Source organism: Bos grunniens, chromosome 6 (genome assembly GCF_055505025.1).
Source record: "Bos grunniens cultivar Pamir isolate PY7600 chromosome 6, Bosgru_T2T1.0, whole genome shotgun sequence".
NCBI classification, from domain to species: Eukaryota; Metazoa; Chordata; class Mammalia; order Artiodactyla; family Bovidae; genus Bos; species Bos grunniens.
The window spans coordinates 1,859,169-1,873,395 of NC_141170.1; the positions used below are offsets into that span (position 1 = coordinate 1,859,169).

The window sequence follows — 14,227 nt, forward strand, 5'->3', positions numbered from 1 at the left end:
GAGGAGCCTGGTGGCGAGTCCATGGCATCACAGAAGAGTCAGACACGACTTAGCGACTAAATAACCCTTTCTGAGGAAGTGACTTGATGAGCCCCACCAGAGGGAGGAAAGAAAGAAAGAGGAGGCGTGGGAAGCAGGAAACAGGGGATCCTGCAGCTGAGAACAGCAGAGGGGGACCTCGGGGTGCTGGTGAGGCCGTCCTGGGGTTGGCTGAGCCCCAGCCGAGGAAGCAGAGTCTATTTCAAGGTGATAAATATTCTGTCACTTTATCTACCTGATACACAGATGTCTTGCGGGAGACGTGGACATTTGGTTGAATTGGGGGTTGAATTAGTATTGAGAATTTAGCAAAAACAAAAAAAAAGATGACATTAACTCCAGGGGAAAAGAGAAGTTGAGCAAGAAAGGAAAAGTTATGTTGATACACTGTGTGGCTCAGGCAAGAGCACTGTTTCTGCAGCATCATCATGATGTCAACCAGCGCCGTCAATCTGAACAAAATGACACTGGAGGTCAGGAAGTCCTAACGTAAGTGCTGGGTTGGGGATACAGAGGTGAAACCCAGAAAGTGAATTAGAAGCTGTGACGGAAAACGGAGGGAGATGGACCGCTGTGTTTTGTAGGAAGGTTTGTCAAGCTAGCTCTTTAAATTATATGCATGTCAGTATAAATCTGATAATGAATAGAACCCAACTTAGAACACACACCCTAGGGAGTCCCCTGGTGACCCAGAGGCTAGTGTCCCAGGCTTCCATTGCTTGGGGCCCAGGTTCCATCTCCTGCTGGGGAGTGAGACCCGTAAGCCAGGCGGCCTCAAACAGCAAGAACAATGACCCCACACAAAGGAGTTACATGCTGATTTTATCTTACAGCAAATCAGCAGGATGTGAGCTTGTGCTCAGCGTGGACTCACTTTTGTGCAGCCCTGGAAAGAGTGAATACAAATGCTTTTTCGTTGTTGTTGTTTAGACGCTAAGTTGTGTCCAACTCTTTTGCGATCCCATGGTCTGTAGCCCACCAGGCTCCTCTGTCCTTGGAATTTCCCAGGCAAGAATACTGGAGTGGGTTGCCATTTCCTTCTCCAGGGGATTTTCCCGACCCAGGGATCGAACCTGTGTCTCCTGCATTGGCAGGCAGATTTTTTTTACCACTGAGCCACCAGAGAATCAAATACATGAATGTGTAGGGAAAAAATGCTGCTTTTACTTGCTGTTGGACATTGAGGTGTATGAAAGAGTTTTATCTTCAAAAAACAAAAAGTGGTTCTTTTCCCATTTGTATTTATTTAATTACTAGTGAAGTTGTTGTTCAGTCAAGTCATGTCCGACTCTTTTCGACCCCATGGACTGCAGCACACCAGGCTTCCCTATCCGTCACCATCTCCCGGAGCTTGCTCAAACTCATGTCCATTGAGTCAGTGATGCCATCCAGCCATCTCATCCTCTGTCGTCCCTTTCTCCCACCTTCAATCTTTCCCAGCATCAGGGTCTTTTCTAAGGAGTCAGCGTTTCCCATCAGGAGGCCAAAGTATTGGAACTTCAGCTTCAGCATCAGTCCTTCCAATGAATATTCAGGATTGATTTCCTTTAGGATTGACTGGTTGAATCTCCTTGCAGTCCAAGGGACTCTCAAGAGTCTTCTCCAACACCTCTAGTGAAGCAGAACATGTTTAAATACGTTCTTATTGGTCACATATAGTTCTTTTTTTATGAATTGCTACTTCTGTCCGTTTTCAACTAACGGTAGAACCTTGTAAATAACCCTTGTTGACGCATGCATTTTCCACCTCTTCCTTCCCAGTCTGTAGTTTTCCTTTCACTATTATGTTTTTGACAGTCACCTTCTGGGGTGTGTCACCATATCGACTGGTTCTTGCCTTTATATACTCAAAAGCTGATTATTTTACCTTTGGTACTGTACCTAGAAATCCTGTACCATGTCCATAGTATATAACCATCTACATTTTCATTTTAATATGTTTTGGGTTTTTTTTTCCTTTGCATGTCAAGCCTGTAGTCTCACTGAAACTTATGCTGGCATAAGGCGTGCAGTAGGGTCTCTCTCCTTCCAATGATTGGCCAGGCATTCCAGCACTCTTGACAAATGAGCTGAGATAAGCAGGTACAACTTTGCCCTTAATTTTCTGAAACAGGAAACAGAAAAAAAAAAAGGCAAGCCATGTGTTTCTGAGTGATTCCATGGGAGTGGCACACGGGCTCTGCAGCTAGATTGCTTGGCAAGAGCCCCCACATACACACAACAGAGTCCCTGGAAAGGCCAAGAATGCGCCCCCAAACTGGGCCAGCGCAGCCCCACCTCACTCCCCTCAGCGCTTTCCTCACAGGCCGATCCCAGCTTCCCGGTGGGGCAGAAACCTCCCGGACCCCCTTGGGCTGCACCTCCTCCCCCGACCCCAGGCCAGCCTGGCTGGGCACTGCTCACAAGCTCACTGTGGGTGGACCCTGTTCATCCCAAGGTCAGCGATCGGAGGCGGGGTGCTGCAGGCAGGGCTCAGAAGCAGGCTGGACGGAGCCATCCTCAGCTACTGTGGTGGTGCTGGTCTGGGTTCCTCCCCCGGGGCTCCCGCTCAGCCCAGGGGAGGGGGGGACGGGAGCACAGGAGGGCATCGTGGTGTCAGCGTGCATTTCACACAGCGGGCTGATGGGCCAGACAGAGGCACATTTAATAGGGAAGTGACCCAGGGGACTTCAGGTGGCCTAATGTAGCTTGGGGGACCCGCAGGAGTGGCGGTAGAGGCTAAAGTCCACTCCCGAGGAAGGACAAGTGGAAGTGGAGAGAGAGTGGCCCCCCCGGGGTGCTGGGCTGGGGACATCCCCCGGGAACCCGGGGAGAGGCCCAGCCAGGTGCAGGTTCTGGCAACCTGGTGCGCAAATCCCTCCCTGGCTTCTGCCCAGGCAGCCTCGTCTCGTCTGCAGGGCAGGCCTGCCCCCTCCGGGGATCCGCCCAAGCTTCCCCTCCCTCTTCCCACCTCTGGTCCAGGGGGCTTCACATCCACAGCAGCCACCTCACTGCCTCTCATCTTAGCCCCTCAGCCCAGCGTCCACTGCTGGCCGGGGAAGGACCAGCTAGCCCTCTCCCTGGGCTGGTCACTGGGGGCCCCGGGGGTGGGGTGGGGGTGATGTGAGGCCTTTGCATCCTGAGGGCCGCAGCTTCCCCTTCCCAAACCTCACGCGGGCTTCCCCTTCCCGACCCCAGCGCCTTCCTGGAGGTCACGTGGCCCTGCGGGGGGTGGGGGCGGGGGGGGGGGTGGCCGGGCAAGGGCTGCCAGGACCCAAGGCTTTGGGAAGGAGGGGGGCGAGAAGGCTTCTGTGTACAAACACCCGCCTCCTCCCCACCTCGAGGGCGGAAGCAGACCCAGAATAGAACAGGTCGCTTTCAAGTTCCAAATCAGGCACCGGGGGCTGTGGGCAGGCGTGTTTGGATGTAAAAATAGAAACACCCGTGTCTGCGTGGGCTGGCCTCCTCCACCCACGGAGGCGGGAGCCGAGTGCTGGTGTTCTGAAATAGATCTTGCTAATGGGACTGCCTGACCCCGTTTGGGAGAAAATTTACCCAAACAGACTTCTCGGAGAGCCGAGGCTGCCGCTGATCCGGGCAGGGGGTACTGATGGGGGCCGCCGTCAAGGTTCAGCCCAGCAGGCCGCGGGGCAGAGGGCACTGGCCGGCCCTCGAGCTGGCGTCATAGCCCATGACTCATTTTCCTCCTGCCCCAGGCTGTGTGCAGGCTGTGCCCCTGCCCGGAAGACCCCTCCCAGGTCATCAGGCCCGCTCAGGACCCCCCTGACCAATGGGCAGCCGACGCTGACCCATACTCTCAGGCCAGGCCTGCACTGGGCAGGAGGGCAGGGTGGTGGGGAAGGCGGTGCAGGCCCTGCCCTTTCAGGGCTCACAGTGGGCCACCCGGCTGGAAGCCCACAGCCTGGCCCCCACCCACCGAGGGCAGCTCCTGAGTAGAACCCTGTGCTGGGGCCCAGCACTGACCGAGAGAGCCCAGTCTAGGGGGATGCAGGGCCGCTGTGAGAAAGTACAGGAGTTCTGTGCAGTGTGGTGAGTAGGCGCCCGGGCAGGCAGGCCTCCTGGGGTGGGGAGCCTGAGCTGATCTCAGGAGTGATGCTGGGTGGGGCAGAGGCACAGAGGCAAGACCAGCTCAGGAGCTCTTGCTCGGAGTCCGGAGGAGTCGCCTCACCTCTAGCCTGGCCGGTGTCCTGGGAGCCACCCACCACTGCCCCCTCTCTGGTCCTGGCGCCCACTCTGCCGCTCCCCTCTTGGTTCCAGCAAAGGCACAGGACCCCACCTCCTGCACAGGGCACAGAGCACCGGGGCTGGGCCTGGGGTTCAGAGGGAGCCAACAGAGGCCCAGCGGCATAGACTGGCCCCGGCCCCAGCCCTGGCCCGGAGCAGCCCGCTGAGGGGTTCAGATCCCCCGCCCCCCACAGCCAGCCTGGAGAGGAGTGGCTGGGAGTACCCTGAGTGTGGGCCCTGGGGCCAGGATGGGCCAGAAGGCTGAAGCTTCCAGGGGCCTCTGGACACGGGGGCCAGCTGAGCAGCTCTGCCTAAACCTGCCATTTCCTTGGGGCTGCCCCTTGAGACCTTGGTCTGTTCATTCACCAGCCTGTTAGCGAGCATCTATTCCGTGCCCAGAAGGTACCAGTGCCCTGGGGACGCAGCCACAACAAGTACAAAGATGCGTGGGTACAAAGTGGGGTGGGGAGGAGGGGCCGGGAGGTGGTGGACACCCTTACAGAAGCGAGGGGTGTCGAACGGCATGATAGAGAAACACAGGAGTCTGGGGCAGGAAGCCCGGAGGCCCCGAGGCGGGCCATGCCTCGCGTGGGCAACAGCGAGGGAAGGGCAGAACTGTGTGGGCGTGTGCCCCTGGGGAGGGCTCGGGCCCAGCACGGAGAGGTGACATCAGCGGACATGGGTTTACCCGCTGCTGGTGTGACCGCAGATACTGCCAGGCAGGGGCTGGGGAGGTGAGGGGAGGGCAAGGGGCAGCATTCGGGGCGCACTTTGCAGATAGAGCCGCCAGGACTGCCAGACAGACGGCTGGCCAGGATGGCTCAGTGGTCACTGAGAAGGAGAAGCTGGGGAAATGAGGTGCTTATGGATCTGTTAAGCCTGTGACGTTTAGAGGCACCAGGGAGAGCCGGTGGGTGCGCCGTGAGCCTGAGTGTACAGTCGGCAGAGAGGCCAGAGGTGACGCTGGGCCTGGTCAGGGCTCACCACGTGCTACGTACAACCAGGGGCTTTTGGGGAGGCAGTGAGCCCTAGACTGGCAACAGTCCGTGCCCTTCCCGTCAGGGTCTTAGTAGGGTCCTGTCTCCCCACCCCCAGCTGCCTCTGAATGTGCTGGGCTCTGGCACGGCCCTAGTGGTGGGTGTGGCAGGCGGCAGGTCCAGCTCTTGGGCTGTTGTCCCAAGAATCTGGTTCAAGTGCCACCTGTGTGCAAGAACCACGCAATGTGACTTGTCGGGTTCTCTCCAGGAGGCGGCCAGACTCGCATTCCCATTTGGAGATGGACTTGCATCGCTGGGTGCTAACCCTCTGGGGCACCTGGTCCGCCGCACTGTCTGCAGTGACGCTGACAGCGAGGCCTCTTCGTCCTGGTCTGCCCTGTCTGCCTGGAGCTTGGCATCTGAAGCCAGCCCCCGCCTGCCCTGCGCTGTGACCAGGCTCTGGCTGGAGGCACTGACGTCCGGCTTCACTCCACTACCCCTCCCTGGCCACCCACCCTGGGACACGGCGGCACGGCGGAGTCTGCTCGCGTGTGTCTCTCTTCCCTCCTATGGGCCACAGGCTGCGGAATTCCCAGCAGCATCTCAGGCACCCAGGGTCCCCTGCGCAGGGTCTGCTGGACCAGGCACCAGGGAGCACATGAGTCCAGCCTCGAGGCAGTGAGCACTCTGTCAGGGACTCCCCAGCCTCTTCCACCGAAAGCCCTGTTCCAGGAGGGACTGCTCCAGGTGAACCCGGCCACTTCCACGATAGCCTCTGTGGGCTGGGAGGGACAGGTAAGCAGGGTCTTTGGGGCCCAAGTCCAGCCCTGAGGCTGGGCCAGGCTGAGTGAGTGTCTGTCAACCCTGGGGCCTGAAAGGCTGGGGTGTGGGAAGCTCTGCTCGCTCCCATCTTCCACCAGAACTCCCTGGCCGCCTCTCCAGCAGACGGGCCCCTCCTGGTCTCACAGAAGACACTGAGGCCCCGCTGACTGGATCCCCCCTGCCTCCAGCTGCTCCTCTTGGGGGTGCGTCCTTCTCTAGTCCTCCCCCTCGGTCCTGGTCTCTCCCCAGTGGGCACAGCCCCTTGGTTCCGGCCTTTCCCACTTCCCCCCACTCAGTTATCTCCTCTGACTCCGAGCATGCTCTGCAGCCAAGGTTGGTCTTCCTGGGGCCCGGAACCCGTTCGCTGCTCTGGGACAAGTGGACACTGACAGGGCCCACGTTCTGTCCAGCTGCCAGCTCTGCGCACCCCCACAGCCTGGGTATGCCTCCTCTGGGCTCCGAGGGACCTCGGCCTCAGCATGACCACATCCAGTGCCTGGCTGTCCCCCGCCCTGCCTGGTTCGGAGTATCTGGCCCAGCCCCTGCCATGGCTGCCCTGCTGGACGCTGGCCCTTGGTGCCCAGCACAGCACAGAGGGGCAGGCGCGGGCCTCTCCCGTGGACAGGGTTCAGCCTCTGAGGGCTGGCCTTCTGTTCTCCCCTCCAGTCCCTTTAGCCCCTAGCCAGACCCCGTCTTTCCCCTGCTCACAGTCTCCTAAGCTCTGGGACCAGGGACCCCACCCCCTCCACCTCATCGTGTCTGAGCCACGAACCCCTGCCCTGCCTGGGAAGGCTCTAGTCCCCATAAGCCTGCTGGCCTTGCTCCCTCTCCCAAGAACACATTCACTGTCTCTCTACCCCCTATACCGCCCCTTGGGGCTCCTCTCAGGAAATCATCTCCTCCCAGAAAACCCCTTTCTCTACAAGATCTGACAAGCCCCCTTTCGCCTAGGCCCTCTCCCCTTAAACAGGGTAATCTTGGTCTAAAACCGGGTTTGTGTCTCCTGTACCCCTAGGGTTGTGGGGAAGGGCCTTGGTTGGGAGCCTCCCAGGAGGTAAAACCTGAAATACATTTACTGTTTTCTGGGCCTCCCAATCCTGGAACAAGACCCCTGGATCCCGGGAGTCCAGACCTGCTACAAGGTCTGTGTCTCGGCTTGGAAGTGGCTGAAAAGTGACCTTTGAGACTCTTCTGGAACAAGGGCAAGATTCCAGAGGTTCGGTTCCCAGCAAGCCCTCTTCTGCCCGGTGAGTGAGGGGGGTGGTGGGTAGAGAATCATGACGAGGGCCCTGGCCTCCTGACCTGAGTCGACCGCCCCTTTTCCTGCAGGATCAGGATCAGTGGGTTCGGGGGAGGGGGCAGCGCCGTCCACAGTGGAGCCATGAGGGGCCCCTGGGCAGGACACACACGTGCATTTACTGCGCATCTGTTGTGTGAGGTGCGGGGATGGCGTCCACACCCGCAGCCAACCCCGCAGCCTTCTCGCCTCGAGACCTGGAGTGGGGAAAGATGGGGGTTTCCTGGGCTCTGAGGTCCTGACCACCCCCCTGCACCCAACCTCGAACCCCCAGACCCGCTAGTGCGCTCGGAGACCTCCAGACGGCAAACGGAGTCGGTGGGGTGGGCCCGGAGAGCCAGCGGAGGCGAGGCCGAGATCGCGGGGAGGGGAGTGAAGACGAGCCGTCGACCGGCCTGGAGTCTGGGGAGGTGACGCTGGGTGAGGGTAGGGCCAGGTAGAGGGGCGGGGCCGGGAGGACAGGGACGGGGCGGGACCAGATCAAAGGGGCACGAGTTGTGAGCGGGGCCAGGCAGAAGGGGCGGGGCCAGATAGCCTGAGGGGCGGGGCCAGGTGCGCGCGCGGGGACGGGGCGGGACCAGGTCAAAGGGGCGGGCACAAGCTGGGGCGGGGCCAGACGGAAGGGGCGGGGCCGGGAGGACAGGGACCGGGCGAGGAGCCTGAGGGGGCGGGGGCAGGACGCCGGGGCGGGGCCAGACCAAAGGGGCGGGCACCACTCGGGGGCGGGGCCAGACAGAAGGGGCGGGCAGAGCTCCTGGCCGGACCCGGCTCGTGGCTAGCCGCCCGGCGGGCGGGAGCGCCTCGCCGCCGAGCCGGGAGCCGCCGCAGGCACGCAGGGCGCACGGGCTGGGAGCAGAGCCTCGGCAGGTAAGGCACGGCGGCGGGGCCCAGGCGGGCGGGGTGCGATCGCGTCTCCCGGGCTGGCTGGAGACTCCGGGACCGGGGTTCTAGCTAGAGGGCGGGTGGGGGCCGGTCAGCTCCAGCGCGCGCCAGGCCCGGCGGCCGGCGCCACGCTGCCCGAGGAAGCGGGCGAGTTCGGGGTGCGCAGGGTGCACTCTGGAGGCCTAGGAGCCGGGGCCGGGGCGTCGCGTCTGCTCCGAGTCCCCCTCGTTCCTCTGGCCCCCGCTTCCCCAGACTCCAGGGGTTCGCGGTGGGTCCTACCTCCGAAGGCCCCGGGCGGCGAGTTGGCGAACTTTTCGATCCCTTGGCCCGCGCAGCGAAGGGTGGAGAAAAGCTGCCCGCTGGAGCTGACTCACACTGAAGTGTGAGTGACTGATAGCCCCGTGGCTCTGGTGGTGTCTGCGACTCGTATTCTGGGGAACAGCGAGTGTCAGAGAGCTGGGGGTTCAAGACAGCCTTCCTTCCACATGAGGGCCCCTCCCAGCAGCCCTGCTCCCCAGCTCTTTCCTGCTGCTCTGGGCCTCGCCTGCCCCTGGTGAAGTGTTGACAGTGGCTCCCACTGGGCGTGTTGCTGGGCCTGAGCCCGGCAGCAGCGTGCAGGCCCAGGGCCCACCCCCTCTGCCATCCTGTTGGAGCCCCAGTGCCTCACATCCTCTCTCTCTGCCTCAGTTTGCCATCTGTCAACACCCGTGACGTCCGTGCCGGCTGGCCAGGTGGCCATGCTGAGTAAAGAGACACTCCTAAATGGCCCTGGCCTCAGACAAGAGCTCTGTATGGACGAGGGGCATGTGATCTTGCTAATGAGGGGGCTCAGGAAATGTTATCTGCTGTGATGAAGATGATAACATGTGTAGAATTTTTTCAGGACAGTCTGACAGCCAAGGGGGCAGGGCAAATCCTGGAGTCAGGGTAGGTTTCTAGGATTACGTTTAGCCCCGCAGTGAATGAGTGTGACCCTGGATTGGCCTCCTGCTCTCTCTGGCCAAGGCTCCTGAGACTCGAGGAGGGGGCTGGGATCCGATACCTCCTGGCCCTCATCCCACCGTATCCAGCAGTCAGTTGGGCCGGGGGCCAACATGGGGGCTCCAGGATGAGAGCTTTGTCAAATTCCCCTCCCTTCCACTCTATTAGTTGGCTCTGTGCCCCATGTTGGGGTGCACCCTGGCCAGAGGAGTAGGCAGGACAGAGGAGTAGATGGCTCGTACTGATCCCTGTTAGCCATCTGGAAAAAGGGGCACTGACAGAGGGTCTGCCCTTTTTGGGGAGCCCCTCAGGCCTGCAGAGTCAAGGAGGAGCCCACCAAGGAGGCCAGCTTGGGAGAGAGGAGAGTAGGTGACTCCAAACCTCCCTTGGCCTTTTCTGTTCATGTGGACAGAAGAAAGTGAGGTGCTGAGTCAGCCCCCAGTGTCTCTCCCCCAACATGGAAACCTGCAAGCTTGCAGGCCTGCATGTGGGAGGCCTGGGGTGCACAGAGAGACACAGAGGGGCTGGGTCCTGGCTTCCAATCTGGCTGCCACTCTTTACCAGCTGTGCGGTCTTGGCCAGGAGGCTTCTGTAAAAGTGGGGCAGTGAACCGCTTTCACCGCACAGGTGGCTGTGAAGGTCCAGGGGCTGGTGGTGGTACATGGTTGGTGTCCAGCAACTGTGGGCCAGTGCGGATGCTGTCCGCAGCCCTTGGGGCTAGAGAGCAGGGATAGCTGGGCAGCGGCTGCTTGGGAGGGGCGGGGCCTGGAGAGGCCGAGGGCAAAGGGCAGGCTCCAGGTTCCTGCTGCTTGGGTCTCGTGGCAAAGGCCCAAGTCTCTCAGGAGTGGCCAGGATCAGGGAGCCACGTGGGTCCTCCTGGTTTCCGTCCTTGATGCTCTATTGGAGACTCCGAGGGTCAACGACTGGCAGGCCCCGCTCTCCTCTCATTGGCTGGCTCGTTAGGTGACCTCAGTAAGGCCTGGGCATGCACATACGTAGTTCTCTAGGCAGTACCAGGGAGCCTGGCCAAGGGAGGTGAGTGGCAGGTGGCCGGTGAAGGAAGTATTTGCCGTCAGGAGGAGGACTGTCTGAGCCACGAGGGCAGCCATGAAGGTAGGAACAGACCGAGCTAGAGGCTGGTAGTGCAGGGGGTGGCAGACCAGTTTGACCAGAGTGGCTGGTGTGCGTCGGATGTAGTGAGAGTATGGATGAGGGGGTGCATGACCACGCAGAGGGGCCTGGGGGGCAGGTAGAGGGGCGGTCAGGACGCTGAAATCCTACCCACCGGCAGGTGGCCTGTCGTCAGAAGGCCTCTGACTCTCTCCAGTGGTCCTGACCAGTCATCCCCACACGTGGGCTGCCTAAGCCCCAGAGGCAGTGGCTGAGGGGTGGGGAGCGTTCTGGACTCTAGCTTCAGACAGGCAGGCCCAGGAGTGCTGCTCTGCCTGGCCACCTTGCTCCCCATGCTGGGCCTGGGCGCCAGAGGGCAGGCAGGACGATGCCTGGAGAAATGGGGCTGCCTCCCGGCACGGCCAGAAGACCTGCGCCTCCTTCGTGAATGACACTTCCCGACTCCTGTGCTAGAAGGCCCCAGCTCTGGGCCACACGGATGGACTAGGGCTCGGGGGCCAGGCTCCTGAGCTGCCTGCCAACTCCAGGCTCCGTGGGAATGAAGTGCTCAGAGTGGGGAGGGGGCCCCACGGGACTTGAGTCTCCCCACCGCCCTCTTCTCCCTGACAGCAGAGATTCTGAGCTTCCGGCTCTGGGGCCACCTGTAGGTTGACCCCTGCCCATCCCCCCAGGTCAGGAACCACGCTGAGACCTGGGGCTTCTCTCACCCCTGGCCCCAGGCCTCACTGATCCTTGGCCCCTGTGGGCTAGCCACAGTGGGACCCAGTGCCCCTTGCCCTAGAAAGGTGTGGGCCCCGTCACCGAGGTGATGGCCCTAGAGGGGTTGGCAGGGCACCCTCGTGGTGTCCATACCTCTTCCGCCGCGGCCATGTTCCGATTCCGAGAAGTGCCCTCTGCTTCCGTGTGAATCAGATGTTCATCGTGTGCTGGCTGAGCCCAGGGTCGGGGTGGCCCAGTGCTAAGCACGCCTGTCCCAGGCCGCCGGGTGGGGTGTGTGTGTCTTGCCTGCTGGAGCCTGCAGATGGAGGGCGGGCCCTGCCCCGAGTCTCCAGGCTGACGGGTGACCGCCCTGAGTGCTGGGACCAGGGTGGGCTCCCCCCACGGCAGGGGGCTGAGCCAGTCCCGGGGAAGACCTCCCTGGGGTGGCTTCTCTGAGCCAGCACGGCTCCTCCCAGGAGGCAGACGAGGAGGGAGGGCAGTGTTCCCAGCGTGGAGCAGCAGCATGTGCTCGTCATGTCTGAGCGCCTCTCTGGACTTGAGCTCCTTCCTCGGGAAAGGGAGGGAAAGCAGTTCTAACTCCGGGAGTCCTTGGGGAACTTAAGTGAGACGCTGCAGAGGAGCCTGCACTGGGAGACGAAGCCCAGATCCAGGGTGGGGCCTCTCCCCCCTACCCCCGACCCTGTGCAGACGCTGCAGCTCCATCTGGGGGCCCTTCCCACCCCCTCCCAGTCTCCCCCACTCCGTGTTGTGATCCAGCCTCGCTCCTCTGTGGCTTTAGAGACCTCCGCGGCCCCTACCCACTGCCCCTGGCCGGGGAGGAGCCAGCCTAACCCCCTTCCCTCACTGCTGGCTGCCCGCTCCCCAGCAAGGTGACGGGAGGTCGGGGGGTAACCTCAGGGCCTGGGATGCCAGGGTAGACCCTGGCTTGACCCTGAAGCCTTAGGAGCCAGGGCGGCACCCACAGTCCACCGAGGGCCCTGGCTGGGAAGCTATGCCACCCCACTCCGAGTCCTGCCCCTGGGGCAGGGGTGGGCCCCCCTCGGAAAGTTGCTGCCCCCCGGGCCTCCCATTCATCCTGGGCGCCCTGTGTACCCAGTCCTGGGCCAGGTGTGGACCGGGAGCAGCTCGGCCCGCCTGGGACTCCCCCACTGCTGCCTCCCTCAGGAGTGGCTTAATAAAAGGCCTAAGTGTCTGTCCTGCCTGGTGCTCAGGGACCCTCCCTGGCCCCCACCCCACCTCCCAGAGCTAGGTGCAGGCCCACAGCCCATACACTGCTCTCCGTGTTTCCCTGTCTGCTTTTCCTGCTCAGTCCGTTCCTGGTGAAGAACGGGGCCCCACCTGAGTGCCCGTGCCCAGCAATGTCCCCGTGGGCCTGCCGCAGAGGAGGGAAGTCCCCAGTAGAGCAGGCCTGCAGCCCGGGCATGTTTAGCTCCTACTGGGCATCAGAGACACAGGTGCCCTGTCACCCCGAGAGGCCTGTGCTGCCGGGCGGTGAAGCTCCCGATCGGATCACAGAGGGCAGCGTTGCGGGGGTCTTGCTGGGGCCCCTCTGTGTTTCCACCACAGCCCCCGGCTCTGGGCTCCAGCTCCTGTGCCCTCCGCTGTCACCACTCCAGCCGCCTGGATGTAGGGGCCCCCACAGGGGTTCACAGTGGGAGATTGAGGTGAGGGATCGGGGCCCCCTGCCCTAAGTGGAAGGCGTTCTTTTTTCTGTGGCTGTTCCTCCCTGGAGACGTACACTGGGGCCAGGGTTGGAGTCAGGCCGAGCTCCCCTGAGCCACCAGCCACAGGGGGACCTGGTCTTTGTGTCCCAAAGAGCCAGCCCCGCCAGACGGGGCCCTGTAGGAGAGTGGTGGAGAAGGATCCAGATCACCGGACCGGGAGCCCTGCGTGGACAGGTGCAGGGGAGGGAGGCGAACCAGGAGACACCCTGCCCCCTCCTCCCTCACTCCAGCTGCTTCCTCTCTTCCTGTTTGAGGTCAGAAAAGGAAGACCTTTTTCCCAGGGGTGCAAGCAGCTGGCGCTGAGCCGCTAGGCCCCCTGATGGCGAGGCAGCCGCCGGGCTCAGGGAGGGGCCCCGGCCGGCAGGTCTGGGATTCCCTGGCGGGTTTGACCCCAACCGGAAGAGATGGAGTGGCCGTGCCCCAGCTCCTCCGCACAGGATGAGAGGCTCGAAGCTAATGGGAGTGTAGGGTGGCCGTTGGAGGCTGGGCGGGATCCATGCTGTGAGCTGGATGCAGTAGAGGGGCCCAGGGCCCCCGCGGACCGTGGCCAGCCCCCATGGCCTCCCTGCTGGCCCACCCAGCTGTTCTCGGAGCCCAGGGTGCCTGCGGGGAGAGCCTCAGCCTGCAGTGGGGGGTCACCACCATGTACCCCGCCCTGTCTCGGGGGCTTGTGGGTGATGCACTGCACCCCATGGCCCCTTACCCCAACCCCCTACCTCCTGACCTCTCTAGAATCTCCCCTGTACTCTGGGGGACCCCGGCCCGACACTTTGCTGCCTGGCGTGCACCAGGACTGGGGCACCCCCAGTGGGCGGCTGGCTCCTGGCCTCACAGGAGAGCTGCTCGGGGACGGGGGCGGGAGACCCAGGACCCCATCTCATCTGGCTCCAGACCCTGAGCTGCAGCTGCAGAGGAGGCATCCCCGAGCTGAGGGCAGGGTGAGGGAGAGCCCCAGGCTGGCTGCAGGCTTGGTTCTGGCCCTCCTGGGGCCTCAATTCCACTGAGGCTGGTGTCCACTTGTTTAAAATTGGAACAAGGGACGGAGTCCCCCGCTCCCCCCTCCGAGCTCCCCGGCCGTCCTGGGGTTCCTGGCACGGGCCTGGGGAGTTTTGCCAGCAGGGACGTGAGCTCTCCAAGACCAGCAGTCTGTCGTCTTGAGAATGTGAGCAGAAGGGTGAAGCGCTGTGGTCAGCAGTGGCTGGGCCTGCTCTGGGGAAGGAAGAGGATTGAGAAAGAGATACCCGCTCACCCTGCCACCCTAGCAGGCCCTGCCCCAGGCCCGAGGTTCCCCAAGCAGCCAGGCACCCACGGGCAGCTGTTCCAGGCCAAGGCCTTGGGAAGCAGGTGGGACACCGCACACTGGCGGTCTCCACACTGATTTATCCGCTGCCTGAAGGACCCCTGGGGCCCCTCCCCGGGGCTGGGCTCGG

General features: G+C 62.1%; 1 protein-coding gene and 1 long non-coding RNA gene across 9 annotated transcripts in view; one reads left to right on the top strand and one right to left on the bottom strand.

Annotated features, from left to right (window-relative positions):
• Nucleotides 1-1,263: 1,263 nt before the first annotated feature.
• LOC147370173 (uncharacterized) lies at nucleotides 1,264-11,571 on the bottom strand. Of its 4 annotated transcripts, XR_015165108.1 has the most exons (5): nucleotides 11,206-11,570; nucleotides 8,521-8,672; nucleotides 7,365-7,556; nucleotides 2,443-2,658; nucleotides 1,264-2,143 (listed from the first exon to the last, which is right to left on the bottom strand). It is a non-coding gene; the product is annotated as an uncharacterized LOC147370173 (long non-coding RNA). The 4 variants fall into 4 exon arrangements; XR_015165109.1 differs by lacking the exon at nucleotides 2,443-2,658 and having other exon boundaries at nucleotides 11,206-11,571; XR_015165110.1 differs by lacking the exon at nucleotides 7,365-7,556 and having other exon boundaries at nucleotides 11,206-11,528.
• Nucleotides 8,131-14,227, top strand: part of SH3BP2 (SH3 domain binding protein 2) — a 35,337-nt gene continuing 29,240 nt past the window's right edge. For 4 of the 5 annotated variants that reach the window (XM_086404631.1, XM_086404641.1, XM_086404633.1 and 1 more), the window contains exon 1: nucleotides 8,131-8,226. The gene's annotated coding sequence lies outside the window, so the exon portion shown is untranslated. Of the gene's footprint in view, nucleotides 8,227-10,206; nucleotides 10,336-14,227 lie in introns of those variants that run through there. The other variant, XM_086404632.1, reaches the window with a different exon arrangement.